This window comes from Rhincodon typus, chromosome 29 (genome assembly GCF_021869965.1).
Source record: "Rhincodon typus isolate 14 chromosome 29, sRhiTyp1.1, whole genome shotgun sequence".
In the NCBI taxonomy this organism is placed as follows: domain Eukaryota; kingdom Metazoa; phylum Chordata; class Chondrichthyes; order Orectolobiformes; family Rhincodontidae; genus Rhincodon; species Rhincodon typus.
The window spans coordinates 12,950,893-12,970,180 of NC_063360.1; the positions used below are offsets into that span (position 1 = coordinate 12,950,893).

At 40.3% G+C, this 19,288-nt stretch overlaps 1 protein-coding gene across 1 annotated transcript in view; it reads right to left on the reverse strand.

Annotated features, from left to right (window-relative positions):
* The window catches only part of grin3bb (glutamate receptor, ionotropic, N-methyl-D-aspartate 3Bb), a 75,540-nt gene that overhangs the window by 53,788 nt on the left and 2,464 nt on the right, over window positions 1-19,288 (reverse strand).

The following is a 19,288-nucleotide window of genomic DNA, read 5'->3' on the forward strand; positions in this document are numbered from 1 at the left end:
CAGAATTCAAACAGTGAACTGACATCTTGATGTTGTCTGTATATCGAAGCATTTAAAATTTTGGAGGAGAGAAATTAATGATTGCAATTCATTCTCCACTCCCTATCTTGTTCAAGATGGCGGCACTGGCAGACTAGGTAGCATTCCGGCTCATTGGAACCCATCCACTCCAGTCTGGTGGCATCCTTTGCTGTATGTACCTATTTGTCTTCTTCTTTTTCTTTCTTCATCTTCAAGGCCGGAGTGGTGTTGGCTACAGCATCAGTGGTGTGGATTGGGCCTCTTGGCGTCGGTGCCCGGAGCCTGGACTCTTGGGCGGTGGCAGTGCCCAGAGCAGGGATTCCTAGGGGGCAGTAGGCCTGCAAGCCTGCATTCTTGGTGGCAGCAGTGCCCAGAGCAGAGACTTCTGGCCTGGAGCCTGGATTCTGATGATGTCTGATGGCAGCAGAGCCAGGTTCTCCTGGGGCATCGGTGTCATCATTGCTATTCTCAGAGCAGGACTCCTTGAGAACCAGAACACCTTCCAGAGACTTTACAGAAGCCCTGGAGCCATGCTTGAGACCCAACTTGAACAGAAGATGAACTCTTATTTATGTAAAAACCGAAAGAACTGCGGATGCTGTAAGTCAGGAATAAAAACAGAAGTTGCTGGAAAAGCTTAGCAGGTCTGGCAGCATCTGTGAAGAAAAATCAATGTTAATCAGTCTGGTGACCCTTCCTCAGAACTCAGAAATTGAAGTAATTTCTTTTTATTCTTTTTGCAGCTCAAAATTGTATCTCCAAGATACATTTGACAATAAAATCATTCATTGATTCATTCATTCCACACTTCAAAAAAATTCCAGAAAACAGGATTCACTATTAGAAAGATATTAGTCCAGCCTTTCGTACTCAACCTAAACATATTCCTTCCTTGTTGTACAGTACAATTGCTTTATAATAAGATATAGTGCTGGCTCTGAAACAGTTTAAACAAGAATCTTATCAAAGCATTAATTGTGGTCCATGCTGAGGACATGGTTTATAGAATGTTTTGAGGTTTGATAACAGAAGTTGAAACATTTTACACAGGTTAGAGCAGTAAACCTGATAGAAGTGTATGCTGCTATCTTGTCATATTGCATTGGAATTTGAAAAGTTATAGCTCAGTACCATGGAGACAGTGGACTGATGCCCAGTTTTCTTCCTTCCTTTACTGAAGATACTAAATGCTTGAAGGGAGAGAGAAGAAGAAAGACAAATATCTTCTTCTGGGTGAACAGAAGAAAACTGGAGAGATTAAAGATAGAGATGTTGTTTAACTGCTGCATGCCCAGCTGGCAGGGTGTGTTGAAATAGAGAAGTAAGGTACAAATCAGGAAAATCAGTAAATGAGAGAAATAGGCATTCAATTTATTTTTGGTGGAGTGTTGGTCGGAGGATTGATATCCAGGACATCTTTTCTTCTTCTACTCCTGCCAAGGGATCTATAACTCAGCTAAAGAATGAAACATGGAGTCTCAGTTTAAGTTGGTATGGCACAAAGACTAGAAGGCAGGAAAGAAGCTTTCAATTCCAAGTTGTTTCCTAGCATCCTCCTTCCATGGTTCCAGCAGCTACAGCAAAGACAAAGGGCCAGATTTTAGCGACAAAGACCGATAACTCGAATTGTAAATTTCCAGGCTGTGCAGAGCCACCTTGGTCTAAAGGGCCTCTTCGAACCAATTTTCCCCTGGGGAGGTGAAGGCAGGTTGAAGGTGGGCCTGTCCGCTGTCGGGCAAATCGTAGGTTGTCATGTGATTAGGGAATGAGGAATGATGGGGGATGATGAGAAGCATATCCTCCATCACTCCTCATTCCTTAATTCCACTTTCATATCCACTCACCCTGTATCCACTGTTTACAGACCTCAGAAACAATGTGGAGATTAAAAATAAACAAACTTCTAACGATCTAATAGAACTCTCATGCATATGCATTTGATAGTGAAAACAAAATGACACAAAAGTAGGTGTGAAGACCATTGGTGAGGTTGACATGTCTACAGACAGATGTAGACAGGTTAAGTATGTAGGAAAAAACTTGGCAGATAGAACCATAGAAACGTAGAAGATAGGAGCACGAGGAGGCCATTCAGCACTTCGAGCCTGCTCTGCCATTCATTTTGATCATGGCTGATTGTCCAACTCAATTGCCTCATCCTGCTTTCTCCCCTTAACCTTTGATCCCATTCATCCCAAGTGCTATATCTAGCCACCTCTTGAGTACATTCAATGTTTTGGCATCGACTACTTCCCGTGGTAAGAAAAAATGTGGGACAGGAAGCCAAATATTACTTAATGGAAAAAGACTGCAGAAAGCTGCAGCACAGAGATGTGGAGATCTTCACACATAAATCACAGAAAGCTAGCACTCCAGTTCAGCAGCTAATTGGGAAGGAAATGAATGTTGGCCTTTATTTCAAAGGGAACAGAGTACAACAGTGTTGAATGATGGAATAGACACGATGGGGTAAATGGCTGACATCTGTTCCTAGTTTTTAAGGTCTTATCATTGTTTTAGCTCCCATACTTGAAACAAATTTGAAGTTCTAAAATCTTGTGTTCAATTTCTTATCACAAAAAAATTCTGTTCAGTTGCCACAAAAGCAGATAATCTGTAATGGTCTCTATAAACTGCCAATCAAACTGTGTACACAGAACTCCCACTAATATAATTGAGCTTTTAAAATTCAGCCAAGCTTTCCAATGACACCACAATGGTATTTTGGAAATACCAACATGGAACTCTGTTGAAAATCTATTACAGTCACAGATGGGAATTCTTCTTATAAACTGCACTGATTAGCCTGTCAATACAGCAATCCATAGAGTTTTGTTTTACTTTCAGTGACAGCCTGAGACTGTGTTTTTCTTTCATAATTAAAGAGCACGGGAAGTTGAAAACACTTCAGATCATGTTGCTTGGACAGGTCTTACCCACCCTTCAAGAGCACCAGAGTCAGCGAGTCAGAGGTATACAGCATGGAAACAAACTCTTCGGTCCAACTTGTCCATGTTGACCAGATATCCTGAATAAATCTATTCCCATTTGCCAGCATTTGGTCCATTTCCCTCTAAACCCTTCCTATTTTATACCCATCCAGATGCCTTTTTAATGTTGTAATCATACCAGTCTCTACCACTTCATCTGGCAACTCATTCCATACACACATCATACTCTGCATGAAAAAGTTGCCCCTTAGGTCTCTTTTAAATGTTTACCCTCTCACCTTAAACCTATGCCCTCTAGTTTTGGACTTGCCCACCCCAGAGAAAAGACCTTGTCTATTCACCCTATCCATGTTCCTCATGATTTTATAAACATCTACAGGTCACCGCACAGCCTCCGACGCTCTAGGGAAAATAGCCCCAGCCTATTCAGCCTGTTCCTATAGATCAAACCCTCCAACCCTGGCAACATCCTTGTAAATCTTTTGTGAATCCTTTCAAATTTCACAACACCCTTCCAATAGCAGGGGGACCAGAATTGCACACAATATTCCAAAAGTGACCTAGCCAATGTCCTGTACAGCCGCAACATGACCTCCCAACTCCTACTCTCATTGCAGGGACCAATAAGGACAAGCATACCAAATGCCTTCTTCACTATCCTGTCTACCTGTGACTCCACTTTCAAGGAACTATGAACCTGCACTCCAAAGCCTCTTTGTTCAGCAACACTCCCCAGAACCTTACGATTAAGTGTATACAAATTTGTGACTCCCACTCTGCAGGTTAAGTCCCTTGGAACTATTGTATTTGTTACAAATATATGTAACCACTACACATGAGGATAAATAAATCAATAAATCTTTTCCCCCCCAATTGGCAATAACATCTGCAATAGAGCAAGACTTCCTCATTTGGATCCTGTCCATTATTTGTAAAGATCTACAGTCCACAGGATTTTTGTCACTCTGTGAAAATCTGGCCTTTTGTCTTTTTCTCTGTGTATGTCATGGTATTTGTGTCCTTTACCAAATTCCTTTCCCTGGCAACTACCTGAGGTTTGAACCAGATGGTTTACAACCTTGTGGTTAGGTTATATTTGACTTCAAGATGAGTTCAGATCATATATCTGTGCCATCACTATGGCCTCCATAACAATATCCATACCTCAGCTGAAAATATCATCTGCTCAAACTTTAATTCATGCCTTGATTGTTTTTATTCCAACAGTCTCCTGGACAGGGTTTCACTCTGCACAGATTTGTGCTATCCAAAACTCAACTGCATCTATCTTAACATTCCTTCACCGTCTCTGTCAAACTGAATTTTTGATTGAATCATTTTTATTTTGAATGATTTTTATTGTTGTGTGCATTTTACAGTGAGAAAAACATCAAAATACAGTGAAATGCTTTCCCACTGTCACTGCCATCCAATGCCATTTTGTATAGTTTTAAGAATAAGAAAAATATAGAAAGATATAGCTTAAAGAGAATCCATCAGTCTTGAACCAGCTCATCAGCAATGATGCCTGATGCTGCTGTCTACACCAGATGCAACCAAAGTTGAAGTTGCCACTTTTCAGGCACTATCTTTCCCACTGGGCCGATTCTCCTTCACCACCACCTCTCTGCTGCCCGCACCATACCCACCAACATCATAGTCACATCTCTTGCAGCTGGACCCACCTCATCGATGTCACTGTAATGTCCTTCCACCACCGCTTCGCTGCAGCCAGCACCAGACCATCCAACCAAGAGGTCACCAATCCTCAGGGGCTATCTTTCGCCCCTGGGCCTACCTCACCAATGTCATCTCCGTTAACCTAGCAGCCACTGATTCCGAAACCAGATCCCATGCTTGCCCGGGAAAAGTGAGCAGGGGCTCCTTCCAGTCCATGCTGGGTTCATTCGCCGCCACAAAGTCCATGCTGGAATCACCGAAGTTCGTGCTCAGTTGCCGCTGCCGATGCAGCTCGAGCTCAGGACAAGGGGTAAGTAAAGGAAAGGCAAAAAAAAACAAAAAGAGAATAAAAAAAGAAAAGGAAAGCAGTCGGACCTGATGAGCCTGGCCTAGGAGCCCTTTTCCACTGCCATCTTTATCAGGTTCCCTGATTCCAGGTATTCCCTCACTAGCTGCATTGTGGGTGCACTTCCACCACATTGGCTGCAGCAAATGAAGAAAATGTCTTATCACACCACACTTTCAAGTGCAGTTCAGAATGGGCCGTTCCCACAGACCCGCTACACTCCCTGTAGAGACAAATAACTTTAAAAGATTTTTAAAGGATTTCCAGTGACTAATTTCAGAGAATTGCACAGCAAGACTTTTCCTATAACATGCAAACTAAAGGCAACATCAACTACATACTATTTAATGGCAACTAGTACCCCAAATTATCTTTAAGTTTTAATAAAATAAAAACCCCACAGAGCTACATTCACTGCCCTCTCTCTGCAGAATTACAGTTTTTACAGGGACTAATCCAACACCATTCTCAGCTTCCAACTAGTTTGCTTTTCATAATTTTGTGACATCGAATAACCAAACACTTAAAAGATATTTATTTCAGTTTCCAGAAAATACCTGAACAAAATGCCAGCAGTTAAGGCCTGTCAATTTGTTTTCCTGGCCATACCAGGTCAAATCTTCCAGATTCCTGAGATTGCCATGGAAACGATCTTTTTAACCAAATGCCTTTGCATTTTGTCCAGTAATCTTCAGAAAGGGCATCCTTTGCCGTCTGCTGGCCACATGAACTGCAGTCCACTATCTCTCTGACAGAGCCCTCTTGCATTTTTTTCCCGCCTGAAATTCCAGACACTAAAAGTTTGCCCACAGCCAGTCCCAGCTGCTCCTGCTTTCGTTTCAAGGTTTGAACATTTCGTCACTTGTACTCTTGACTTGACCCCTGTCCTGGCCACATGATAATCAAGTCACAGAATTTAAAAATGTGATTTTAAAAATTTTAAAATTTAAGACGTGAGTCTCTTCATTATCCTATTTTACTTTGAATTAAACAGACAGTCCTAAAACACCACCATCGCACAAAACCTCACGTTCCATCAAAGAATCAGTTTTAAAAATCTGAAATCTCTATGACCTTGGCTGAAAACTGAATTTGACTGAAGCAGAAAAAGAAAGCATATCTAAGAGAGAACTGGGATTGGCATTTCTGTCAAAGCTTAGTAACAAAGGCCGTAAACATTCTCAAGGCTGACACTTGGCACAGCCATACTAGTGAGACATCACTCAGAGCTGATTAAATGTCTGGTAGCTTTTTCGAGGCTGATTGAGAACTATAACAGGCCTGCACAAAGATCAGTTGAGGTGTGAGGCAGGAGTAAAATGAAACAATCTTCTGAAGGAGTAAGTCTCAAAGTATCTGCGTCCTATACACGGTTAGCGAGAGTTTTGGGATAAGATTTTCTGGTATTTTGTGGTGAGTCATTTTTATATGTGGACATCATATTCTCTATGATCTGAAATGTGCCTTTTTCTGTCCTACATTCAGGTAAACCAAGTGAGACTCAACAGAAAACTCTCATTCCAGTTACTGAAATATTTAAGTTTCTATCTGTGCTTCTCCTCCCCTTTACTGAATATGCACTCTTACCTCATCCAGATTCAAGCTCTGTATCAAGGATATTATCCTCAGCTGAAATACCAGGCACCTCACCTCAGGAGAAAGTACCAGCTGTGGAAGAGATGTACACTGGATTGACCAGAATCATGCTGGGAGTTAAGTTATGAAGTCCAGACAAGATAGATTTATACAGATGTTGAATGTGGATATTTCCCTAAACAACCTGTTCAGAGATATAATTGTTCACTTTCTGGACCAGTGAGATTGACTGGTCGTCATTATTTACTTTCATAATTTTAAATGGTACTTAGGTTTTAAATGCTAGGCTTAATTTCATGCAATAAGTTTAATGAGCACTTCATGATTGAACTCACAAGAGTTCAGGACAAAATGCTGTTTTTGTGAAGATAATGCTGGAGTAGTCAAATCAACCAGAAACTTATGGCACTTTGCAATTCAAAGGATACCCCTTTCTGGCTGATCCTCACATTATGTGTCCATTCATGTGTCTTTTTTTTTAATGCAAGTTCTGGGCTATTATAGCATACCAAATTTCTTGTCTGTGTAAAAGGAAATTAATGAAATCACCATAGCAATATGCACACCAAGGCAAAAAAAAACACTCACTACACTATGGAACAGGCTCTATTTGAAATCTAGCTCAACTCTTCTGTTGACTGACACGACACTTAAATATTAAACTCTCACTTCCAGGCTGCAGAACTAAATCTTGACAAACCAGTGAAGTTCAATTTAATCCTGTAATTGGAGATCCCTAGCCACCACAGTCTGTCAAAATTCAGCACAGATGATCAATAACCCTGTTCCCTTCATAAAGGTCTTAGACACAGCTGTCAGTCAGAAGTACTACCTTGGCTGAGCCAGTTCCAAGATATGTGCCTCAGTGCCTGAGCAATCATGGTATCAGACAGGAATATGATCCAAACTGAAACAAAAAGCAGTAACTAACTTACAAGTGGGAGATGGATAACTAATCATTAACAACTATTTGGCAGGATTTGTCCTTAGTTAACCTACCTGTGATACCTAATATCAACCATCTCTGTACACAGCCTGCATTAATGAATCATACTCCCTTGTACGCTAAATCACTTCATTCACAATAATTTATTTGTGTTTTTAACTCCTCTGCTGTGATTTATAGGGTCTATCATATTCCTTCCATTTTTCCACAAACTCATCCTGATCCTATCCTCTTTCTTTAGATTCACAATGGCTCTTCTTGACTTCAATCCACTAGCCTCCTCTCAAAGTAGATCATCTTTACCACTTTCACTATCTCTAGTATAATGATCTCCAGCATTTCAAAAGAGACAATTTCCTATACGATAGCATTTTACACTGAACAATCACACCCAATTACCCCTCCCCTTCCAAAGACACCTCCCCATGCAAGTGCAGGAGCTGTGACATCTGCCATTACTCATCACTCCTCTTTCACTGACCATGGCCCCAAACACTGCTTCCAAACCAATGCGTTTAGTACATAAACCAAAACAGAAATTGCTGGAAAAGCTCAATAAGTCTGGCAGCATCTGTGGAGAGAATTCAGAGTTAACATTTCGGTTTCCTCTGTAGGGAAATGCAGAAAACGTAAATAGAGTCTTCTGAAATAACACCTAACAGTTACATAAATCATGAAAGTTTTTAATGGTAGATCGTGAAAGCTAGTGCTGTATAGGTGTGTAAGAATTAATGCTGAAGAGTGCAGTCAGCACTACCCAAAATGATGATATCGCATGGACTTAGGTAGGTAATCAGCTACAGATCTTGAAGATGTAAAACTTTAAATTGAGGTCTCCCTAATTCTTTCAATAACAGTGTCCATCATACCAATGTAACTTATATCTAGTTGTTGTCATGCAATAGACTACATCTTATTTAAGTCAAGAGCATCCACTCTTTGGCTCACAGATGATTTTCCTCTACCATATTAAATGAAGCCAAGATTGTAGGCTACCACAAGGAAAGTGGATGGTGGCAACAAATCATCAGAATAGCTCTTACATTATGATGAGCTGTAGTGAAGATTCATCTGAACAAGGTGACTAGTGATGCAGATTCCTCTCTGCTGTAACATATGAAATTCTGGCAGCTGTAGCGATCTGAAGATTCATCAGAGAGAGCTTTAAGAAAGCCACATGAGGAAACAATCAGCAGCTGAAAGAATTGAATATTCAATAGCCCTGTAGAAGAGAACCTCAAGGCAAGTTTCTAAAGAGCAAAGTTTTCAAATATTTTAAGAAAAATGTGGATAAGTTATTGGTGAGCAAGGAGGTGAGAGGCTATCAGGGGTAGGCAGGAATGTAGATCTGAGATTACAATTAGCTATGAACTTATTAAATGGCAGAGGAGGCTCAAAGGGCTGAATGGTCCATTATTCCCTGTTCATTTTTATACTTGTTTGCAATGCAGATGATGGTAAAAAGCATTTCAGACTTGATTAAAGTTGTGCTTCAGTTAGCATGAGTTAGAAACTCCTTGAATTTAGAGCACTAGTCAAACCCAAACAGTTACACATTGTTAGGTTAGTCCTGAATCAAGGACAGTGTACAGACATCAGAGGCTTCAAGACCAAAGTTGAAATCCCTAGTGACAAGGCAAATCTTTAAAGGTTTACAAGCTGCACAAGCTTTAACTAGGCAAAGCACTTACAGATATTATTAAGCAACACTTCCATAGTTTGCGTGTATCATGAAGCAGGAGGAAGGGAAATCAAGGGCCACAGAAACAATTTATGATTTACCTCACAGAGGCACAAAGATCTAAAACCATTGAGGAATCAGGAATCATTTATTAAAGCCATAATTAGTGGGATTCATCTAGAGAAGCTGCAAAAAAAAATCCATTTTATTAACAAAAATGGTGTTCCTCCGTTTAGCCGCAAAAGTGCAGGAAAACCGTTCAGTACAGCAGTACATGGTAGCAGCAATGATATACTTCAGAAATAAAAGCATTTGAAGTAAGGAAAATGAATAGTCACATTAGGAAGACATGGCTACAGAAATATTATTGCCAGGAAGATTTCAAATTGCTAAATATAACTCAGAATTGGACATCTTGGAGAAAACAATTCCTTGTGTGTAGAATTGCTTCAAAGGCAGTAAGCCAGAAGCTGAACAAGCTAATAAACTTTTGTATTTGACAGGACTATAGCTGGTGATGTTAAAGCATACAAAATAATAAAAGGAACTGACATTTTAGGGATGTTGTTAAATTTGAGAGGGTGCAGAAAAAATTTACAAGGATGTTGCCAGGACTGGAGTGTTTGAGTTATAAGGGGATGCTGAATAAGCTGGGCTTTTTTCCCTGGAGCGTTGGAGACTGAGGGGTGACCTTATAGAGGTTTATAAAAACATGAGGGAGATGGATAAGGTGAATAGCCAAGGTCTTTTCTTTAGGGTGGGGGAGTGCAAAATAAGAGGACATGGGTTTAAAGTGAGAGGGGAAAGATTTAAAAAGAACATGAGGGGCCACTTTTTCATGCAGAGGGTGGTGCATGTCTGGAATGAGCTGCCTGAGGAAATGGTGGAGACCAGTACAATTACATTTCAAAGGCACCTGGACGGGTATATGAATAGGAAGGGTTTAAAGGAATATGGGCCAAATGCTGGCAAATGGGATTAGGTCAGATTGGGATAGCTGGTCGGCGTGGATGAGTTGGACCAAAGGGTCTGTTTCTATGCTGTATGATTCTATGACTGTATGATCAAGGTCTACAAGCCTTTGGCAATTAATTTAATCTTAGAACAAATAAAATTCTTGAAGGGAAATGTTTAACAGAGGAGTTTAGCAACTGGGGAATTCACTGATAATTTCATGTATGACGTCCAAGCGGTAGAGAAATGTGACTTTGGAGCTTTGATGTCAAAATTCAACTGCTATTGGAATTGCTAATGAGTTGTTGTTAGATTTACCACAGTCCAAAGAAAATTTAACTCAAAATAAAGCCATTTTGTTCGTGGGTGAAGCAGAAGTCTAGAAGTAAAGTAGACCAATCCTTAAAGGAAAGAATCAGTCATTGCAGGAGATCAGCAGAATCCACTCAGTTGTGAAGGTAAAAATACTCTAAACACACACATTACAAGCTAGTTCACAGAGTAGGACAGACAGCAGATAATAACAGTCAGTTTCAGTGCTCTCGAGCAAGGACACCACACAGACACAAACAATGCCCAGTTATTAAAAAAGTTATGCTTTATATGTAAGGTAATAGATCACTTTGAAAAAAACATGGTTAAGTACGACATAATCTCAAGGCAATAAGAAGTAAATGACTACTCATACAAAGTTCACAAGTTCAAGTTACAATAGAAGAAAAGTCTAAAGTGTTCCCGTCGAAAATAGATGGTCCTGACCTAGCATTTTGGAAAGAAGACATTTATGTCAATGGGCCTCTCACCAGTTTCAAGTTTGATACAGAGGCGAGTGTCACTATATTATCAAATAGCGTAGCAAGGTTGAAGGATCACTACAGCTGACTGCCAAACAATTACATGATCTAGGCGGTGTGACATTTAAGATTAAACGTAAAGCTTGCTATACAACGATTCTCACTCTTGAGCATGAATGCATATTTTGGCCTGAATTTTTTTTAACTTTTAGAAAAATGGCAAATTAATTAAAATTAAGTGACCATTGTTCAAGGATCAGCCAGCAATGGAACAACAGGTCAAAGAAATTTTTGCTACTGAATAGCCAGTCAAAGGTAACTAGCAGAAGATTTTATAGAACTTCCTAGATTAATAGTGGAACAGAAGACAAAATCTACTGACATAAGCTATTTTAGCATAAGAAATTTGTTTCATACTGTCAGCAAGGCCGAAGCCCATGACTATTCAAGGTGGGCAGAAATGTTATCCACAGCTTTAAACTCCAATCAGCAAAGTTTGTGAGGAAACATAAATGATAAGACAGCAGTTGAGCAGTATACCCCATTTGAACACATTGATGAATCCTCAACAGATGAATTCAGACTACTCTACAGCTTGGTGAACAGACAGTAATGACAGATTCAAGCTTACAAATTCATGTGGAGCATTTTATTCCTGTATTTTGACAGGAGAAATCATCAGTACCAAAGACAGAGATCATGCCAAGTGAGATGCAATCTCCAGTTGTACAATTGAGAAAGAAAATAAGCTGTTTTGATCAATAATGCAATCACTGTGGGCAAAAAAATAGGTGCTTAATCTAATGAACCAGTTGAAGTAAATAGTCTACACACTTATGTACAGGTTTAGTGGCAAAATGAAAATAAAGAATTGCTCATGTGGATTATGTAGTGCATGCAACTCCATGGAAGCCAAAACTTAAATGGCATGATCAATGTACACAGATTAATGTTACACCCAGGAACAAACTGCCTGGTTTGGAGATCCAGGATATCACAAAAAAGGAAGAAATTGCCTGGCCAAGAGATCCAGGATACAGAAAAAAAGGACCCACTAGTTTCACCAGTATAGCTATCCGCCTCCATGATCAAAATCTTTGAGATTAAAAGTCCTCTGGATATTACAATAGTACAATTGCCTGTTCCATCAGATGTCCTCAGTGAAGGAAATCCAAGAGATAAAATGTTCTCCATTTCAAAGGAAGTCACAGACCTCACGCTGTTCAGAGCAGCATCAAAGTGAACTGCTCAAAAATTCAACCCAGAGACCTACCAGTCTTCCAAGTTCAAAATCATGTATTCTGGCTGAACAGTGAAATCTCCAGATTGTCTGAATTAGTGAAGTCTGAGACATGGGGGGCAGATGGAGTAATGGTAAATGTATAATATCAATAATGCGAAAACGCTTGTGGGGAAATGTTGTACAAGTGTGTAAGTGTCTCAAAGAGTTAATGCCGCGGGGTGCGCTAAGTATTGCCCAATATAATGATGTCACACGGATGTAGGCAGTGGAGCAGCTATGAATCTTGAAGAAATTTATAAATCTCAAGATGGACAGCAACAGCTTCATTAAATGTATGAAAAAGGAAAAGAGAAGCCAAAGTAAAAATAGACCCTTACAGAATGGGGCTGGTTGGCTGGTTACTTCTATTATTTTTCCAAAGTCAGCCAAATTTTCTACCCTTTTAAATAAACTGCCAATAACTGTAATAGCAATACAATTGATAATTTCCATCAAGCACAACAAATTTTTACTACATTGAAAATGCCTTTTGGATTTTTTTTAAAGGTTACTTCTTTCAAACAGCTTAATTACTTCTTTGTGTTCTTTTGGTGTTCCCTCCTCTACTGAAGGTAAAGAATCTTGTTTGGGTTTACTTTCCACAGACACCCTCCATTTCTCTTACAAATGGCCATTCTTTGTTTGTGAGCCTGCCACACTATTCAACTATAGACTGCATCATTGTCGAGCCTCACCCTGTCCTTACTGATGTTAGTAATTCACAGCGAAGTCACTATCCAGCAAATCATGACTTCCATCTGATTTAAGCACCATTCCCCCCCACCCCAACAAACCAGGTACACCTGCAGGGCAGGAGGGGAAGGAGTCTTCAAAATCCAATACACTGCTTTCAACTTTACATCTTTCCTGCATTTAGTATTTACAATTAAACTCAGAGAACATCAGCCTCAATTATGCTACATGAGGTCACAAAGGACACAATAGAAATAATAAAAATGGATAAACCTAAGGCAAGTTTGATGGATACATCATCATAAGATGAGATAGGACTCAATGAATACATATCACTGTAAAATAACTGAGACTTAGAACGCAATCCCAAAATAAGACTGAATTTGAAATGACTAATGAACATGAGGCCTGTAAACAGTTGACTTGGAACAAAGAAACCTCACCTCAGATACAGACTGAGATGTGTACATACCATTCACCTTGCCTTATAGAATATGTATGATTCTCTTAGCACTGGACTGACACTGCAGACTTTCCCAAGTGGATATAAATCATTTCATTTAGGCTGTTAAAAAAACAGATATGCAATGGAGCACTAACTGCTATTCCAGAGAATCTCCCTGTGCTCTTCTAGAGCAGTGATTTAATATAGCAAAAAGAAGGAAAATGAAAGAAAGCAAGTCAAGTTTTATTAAGGCAAATCAATTAAAAACATGAATAAAGAGAAGTTATATGCTTACATTGCACTTGCAGATATCAGGATTCAAACAGAAACAAGGAGACCGAAACCAATGCTCCAACGTAAAATGGATCATTACTTGATTAACACCATTAATTCTGTAATTTTTCATTACAGTTTCCTCCCTTCCCCCTCCCACAGTGCTGATTCATGCAGTGTCTTGGTTCCAAGAAAAGCATTTTTAATGTTGCCGAAATCTTTGAGAGGTAGTCAGATGTTTTATGATGAAGTGCATCATGCTTCAGCTCAATCTTGCCCTCAATTAACATTCATTCCTAGCAGAAAACACTGCATAGTGTTTAGAAGTGGGAGCCCAGTTTGATTTTCCTGTAACTATGATAAGCTAATTCAACACTGACTAGAAATTACCTGCAAACTAACCTACCTGTCTACTCTTGAATTACCACACAATTCACCCCTACCAATCTGAGGACCAGATCCACTTATCACTGTGGATACGTTATTACCACAGCTGATTAAAATAGAATTGACGTGTTTAGGAGATACCAGGCAATTTAGAGGGGTGAAAGGAATAGAATGTCCCGACAAGGTTAGATTAAAATGGTTTGGAAGAGGCTTGTTGGAGCATAAGCATCAACATTAACCAGTTGGAATGAATGCATAATCAATGTATTTATTTGCATAGAAACACAGAAAATAGGAGCAGGTGGAGGCCAATCAGCACCTCGAGCCTGTGCCACCATTCAATATGATCATGGTTGATCATCCTACTCAGTATCCCCTTACCCTTAGCCCTAAGAACTATATCTGATTCCATCCTGAAAGCTGAATGGCCTCAATTGCTACCAGTGGCAGAGAATTCTACAGGCTCACCACTCTCTGGGTGAAAAAATTTCTCCTCATCTTAATTCTAAATGGGGAGGCAAAGTAGGCTATATCCCTGACTGCTTAAATCTTTATACTATTGCAGTAGATGATGTTAGTTAGTTTTAGTTCTAAGTATGCCACTGCACATACAGAGGGATTCTTGAATCTGGTAATTTTTTAATGAAGCATCTATTCTTTAAAGTTGGAGGCAGGTGATAATGTCAATAATTCTGGATGAGGATAATAATTCTGACTTCACAGATAAACTTCTCCTAATTCATAACTATTCTACAGATAGAACTTGATTATTCCATTGAGGAATTAAGAATAATGACAAAGTTAACTACCCCCAACCACCACCGCCTCTCCTCCACCCCACACTTTCCTAAAGACTCTGATTGCTGCTCAGGTACAGTTTCTAATAACATCGAACATCCTCTGAAATACCACCGTTCTGCCTGCAACAATCGACTATTCAATCACAAAAGGTTAACAGACGGATGCAAAACTGTGTATACTCCGAACAATGATACTTTTTGTTTAGACAGTGAGGCAGAAATTAACAAAGCTGTACATTTACAATCCTAAAAATATTTTTTGAAAGACAGGTCAGTTATGTAAGAGGAAAGAAAAAGCAGAGGGGTGAAACAGAAAGGAAATCAGAATAAAAAAATGAGCAGATGTTTCAAGTTTTGAAAAAAAATTGATTAAACTTTTATCTTTATTTGTTTCAAACATGTGCAGGATTAAGGTTTGACTAGCTTTTTTATTAATGCTACATTAATGTTTATTTCTGCAATGAAAATCTGAAATCTTGTTAGTCTTTGTGATCTGGCCACAGTCCAAGGATTAAAACAAGAATAATCTGGGAATTTAATTTTTGAATTGAGATAAGAAATGTTTAGATGTGGTCTGGGAGGAGATAGCCAAGCAACCAATCCAAAGGGAAGCCTAGTTAAAAGGCATCTATTGTCAATTTCAGAAGGCTATCTGAGAAAGCCCAGAATTTCCTGTTAGGAATGTCCTTTTTCCCACTTCTTCATAAATTCAGAATGTCTGACCTTGTGGGGGTAACATTTCAAATGACACCCCACTAAGGCTTGTTTCTTGCCCATTCTTCTTCATCTTTGAGTTTGGAGAGCATGATGGATATCACTAGTAAGTTTAATCTCGTCCATGCCCAGCGACACATGAATCTGCAGCACAATTCACTCAACGAGAACTTACGAGAAGAAATATTGGCTGATTTTCTGTCCATAGTTTAGGTGCTGCCAACTTTAGTGCATTAGCATCAGTTTAGATATACTAAACTCACCACTGATTGAGGGTCGAACTTGGGATCACCTTGCATAGTACATTTCATCAGCTGGTTTCAGGTGGTAAAATAATGCGGCACAGTGAATCTTCACACAAAACAAAGGGCAGCAAATGTCGTTTGTCACAATCAGGCAGCTTTAATAAGAGTGGCATGGTAATTGAGAACCTGCCAACATTGTGCTTAAGTTGCATTGAACAGAATTGGATTTTGATCAGATATGAACTTTCTTTGATGGTGATTTTAATCTTTGCAATGCAGTTGTTCAGCTCTAAAGTTAATTCCAGTTATAATGAATTTATCATAATCATGTTGAGCATATTTTTTATGATCTGTAAGTATTAGCATTGATGTTATAACTAAGCTCAACCCTATTGATTCTTTTAGCTAATTATTATTCAGTTATTTCAGATGGAGGGCATATTGGGCAAGAGCAGAACGGAGTTCAGTTGTGGTGCTCTCCATTAATGGAACACCCAGCAGTACACACCATTTAATTTCACACAAGAATGATAGTTGTTTGGGTGGTACACTGCCTGTACACCTGAGGGTCAGGGGATTATAGTGCATGAAGGAAAAGTAGGCTACTGCATTTGCTTAAGGTTCATCCTGAAAGAGAACTCCAACATATTCAAGTGCTGGTTGGGGTGTTCATTGCCCATGAACACAGGATGGTATAAGCCACTCATGCCATACTATATCTCAGTGGACTGCAGTCAGTCAAAAATAAAATATGACCGCCACACAGAATGATTACAGGACTTATTGATATAGTCCTGGTCCGTTCCGTACAACTGCAATGATGACACTATTTGGCATTGCCCCAGGACTGCACCAGGAACTATGCCAAAGGGCATCTTAGTAATTAGCAAGTGAAATGCTGAAGCATACGGCATTTAAACTAAATGCACCAGTCATTCATCACTCACCCAAAGCCATATTACTGTTGCCATATTTTATCACCAAAAATAATGCAGTGCATTCCACTTTGTACCAATTACTACCTAGTTACAGCACACTAGTGACACCTATTGATGTTAAGACAGCAGTGTAACAAAAATGATGATCTGCTCAATGCTGTCAGCCATTATCACCTTAGGGGTAAGCCTACAACACGTTAGCCTCTGCTGGAAACTGTGAACTTCACGACAGAAGATCAGGATCAGCTACAACCTTCCCAAGGCCAAGTCGGCAGCTAACACTCATTCCAGGAAAGGAGCAAAGGAAGTTGGAGGTAAATAATGCCACATCTCCAGCCACATAGAGTGACAGTCATACAGCACGTCTTCTCTACATTTCTCTACTCAAGGTGCTGACTCTCATGAGGGTGTGGCCACTTTTACATTTTCAGGGTGTGAGACATCATTAGCACCCCCTGCATTTTCCTCCATTCTGAGCATACCTGGGCCGCTGTTATCTGTTTGGACAGTGAAAGTGTTCCTACAGAATTAAGATGGGAGCTCCAGGCTCCTGTCTTGGAGGGGATCCTGGAGGAGCTGATGTTCCTATATACCCGTTACCCATGGCCCAGTGATTAACTGAAAAAGTTATGCTGCAATGTGCGCTGTAGATGGTACACACTGTAATCACAGTAGATGGATGGTGGAGGAAGTGGATGTTTAAGCCAGCTGATGGCATGCCAATCAAGTGGGCTGCTTTGTCTCAGACAATACTTAGCTGTTGGCACTGAATTGTCCAGGCAAGGGTAGTATATTCTCTCCCATTCCTGCCGCTATGCTTTATAGATTAGGGACAGACATTGGGCATTGCTTGCCAAAGAATAGGAAGTCTCTGACCTACTTCTTGTAGCCATTGCATGGCCATTCTTGAGTTTCCGAGTCAGGAGTGAGGCCCGTGGAAGTGTTCTTTGTAAGGCAGTATGGTCAGAGCCATGTAGCAATACAGCAGAGACTGGACATGCTGATCATGGTACTGGGCAACAAAGAAAATTGTGCTGTGTCCAATGTGTACGAAGATAAACAGGGAGATGATGGGACACTAGTCTGAGAGATGGCAATTACATTGAAGGTACAGGAGAAGTGGTTGAGCTCTCTTGTTGGGGAAAGGACCTGGCTATTGTAGTAGTTGTTCAAATTGTTAATCTTTAATTAGGAGATGTTTCTACTGGCTGGTGAAAGTAGAGCAAGAGGGCATAGCATTAAAATTAGGGGGACCAGATTTATACTGAATTGAGGAGGAACTTCTTCACCCAAAGGGTTGTGAATCTGTGGAATTCCCTGCCCATTGAAGTAGTTGAGGCTTCCTCATTGAATCTTTTTAAAGCTAAGGTAGATAATTCCTTGAATAGTAAAGGAATTAAGGGCTGCCGTGAGAGGGTGGGTAAGTGAAACTGAGGCTACGAAAAGATCAGCCACGGATTGAATGGCAGAACAGGCTGCAAGGGCCAGGTGGCCTCCTCGTTCACCTCATACCCCTGGAGGGTCTGAGCTCAAAGCACTGACTCTGATGTAAATTCCACACCTTCTTGACTGAATATCACACCGGGTGGTATATCTACCCATTGAGCTAATGGAACAGATGACATTTTAAACTGTGCAAGTTTTACGTTGTAAATTACGCTTACAATGCTAAAATAAAACAAACTATCCCACGTTCGAGTTTTGGTCAATGACAACAGAACACTTTTTTTTAACAATGGTAACCATTTTCTTTCCGTTCAGGACCTCACAACTCCCAACTGTCTGTCTCTCTCGGGGTTAGGCATTTGGAGAATATACTGCGTTCCTCCGCCCACGGTTAGGCAGCGACGTGAGTTCCAGTCTGTCCATTAGGGATCATTAGAGATCGCAGGACCGGGCGAAGGGTTCGCTCAGCTGCTCTCTCAGTCAGCTGCAGGGTGAAGTCTCACCAGATTACTCTGGCTCACGATGATCGGCACCAGCTAATCAGTTCACTGGCGGTCATTTTAGTTCTAAAAAGGAATACTTTTACACAACGCAATTCAATCCTGCCGAGACAGATGCAGAGTTCAGTTTAAAAATCTCTTATTGACATTGTACAGCGGGTATAATACAGTACCCAATATTGTGCCCAATACAGAACGGAATGTCTTATCTGTATTGAAGTGAATGATCACTCTTGTGGTCTCACTCTGTCGAACCGAAGCTGATTTCCGAAGTGACCGGTTAATCTGGATCTCAGGATGATTCACAGTGAGCGCGCCTCCGGAGTGCAGCGCTTCCAGGTTTAAATCACCTACTTTCAAATTGACAGGTTGTCCAGGAAGGAAATGATTTGTGGATTAAGAACCATTCAGTTTTTCACTGAAGCTCTGCCATGTACAGGAGAAAGCTCCGGATTTAACCCCGGGGAGAGTCCAAGAGGGGAACCCGAGTGAAGCTCTCTCTCTTTTTCGGAGTCTGCTTCGATTCTAAGCTGCTCTGAGAGACTGGGATCCACTCCACAACACACCACCGTAAACCACTCCACATCACTGTACAC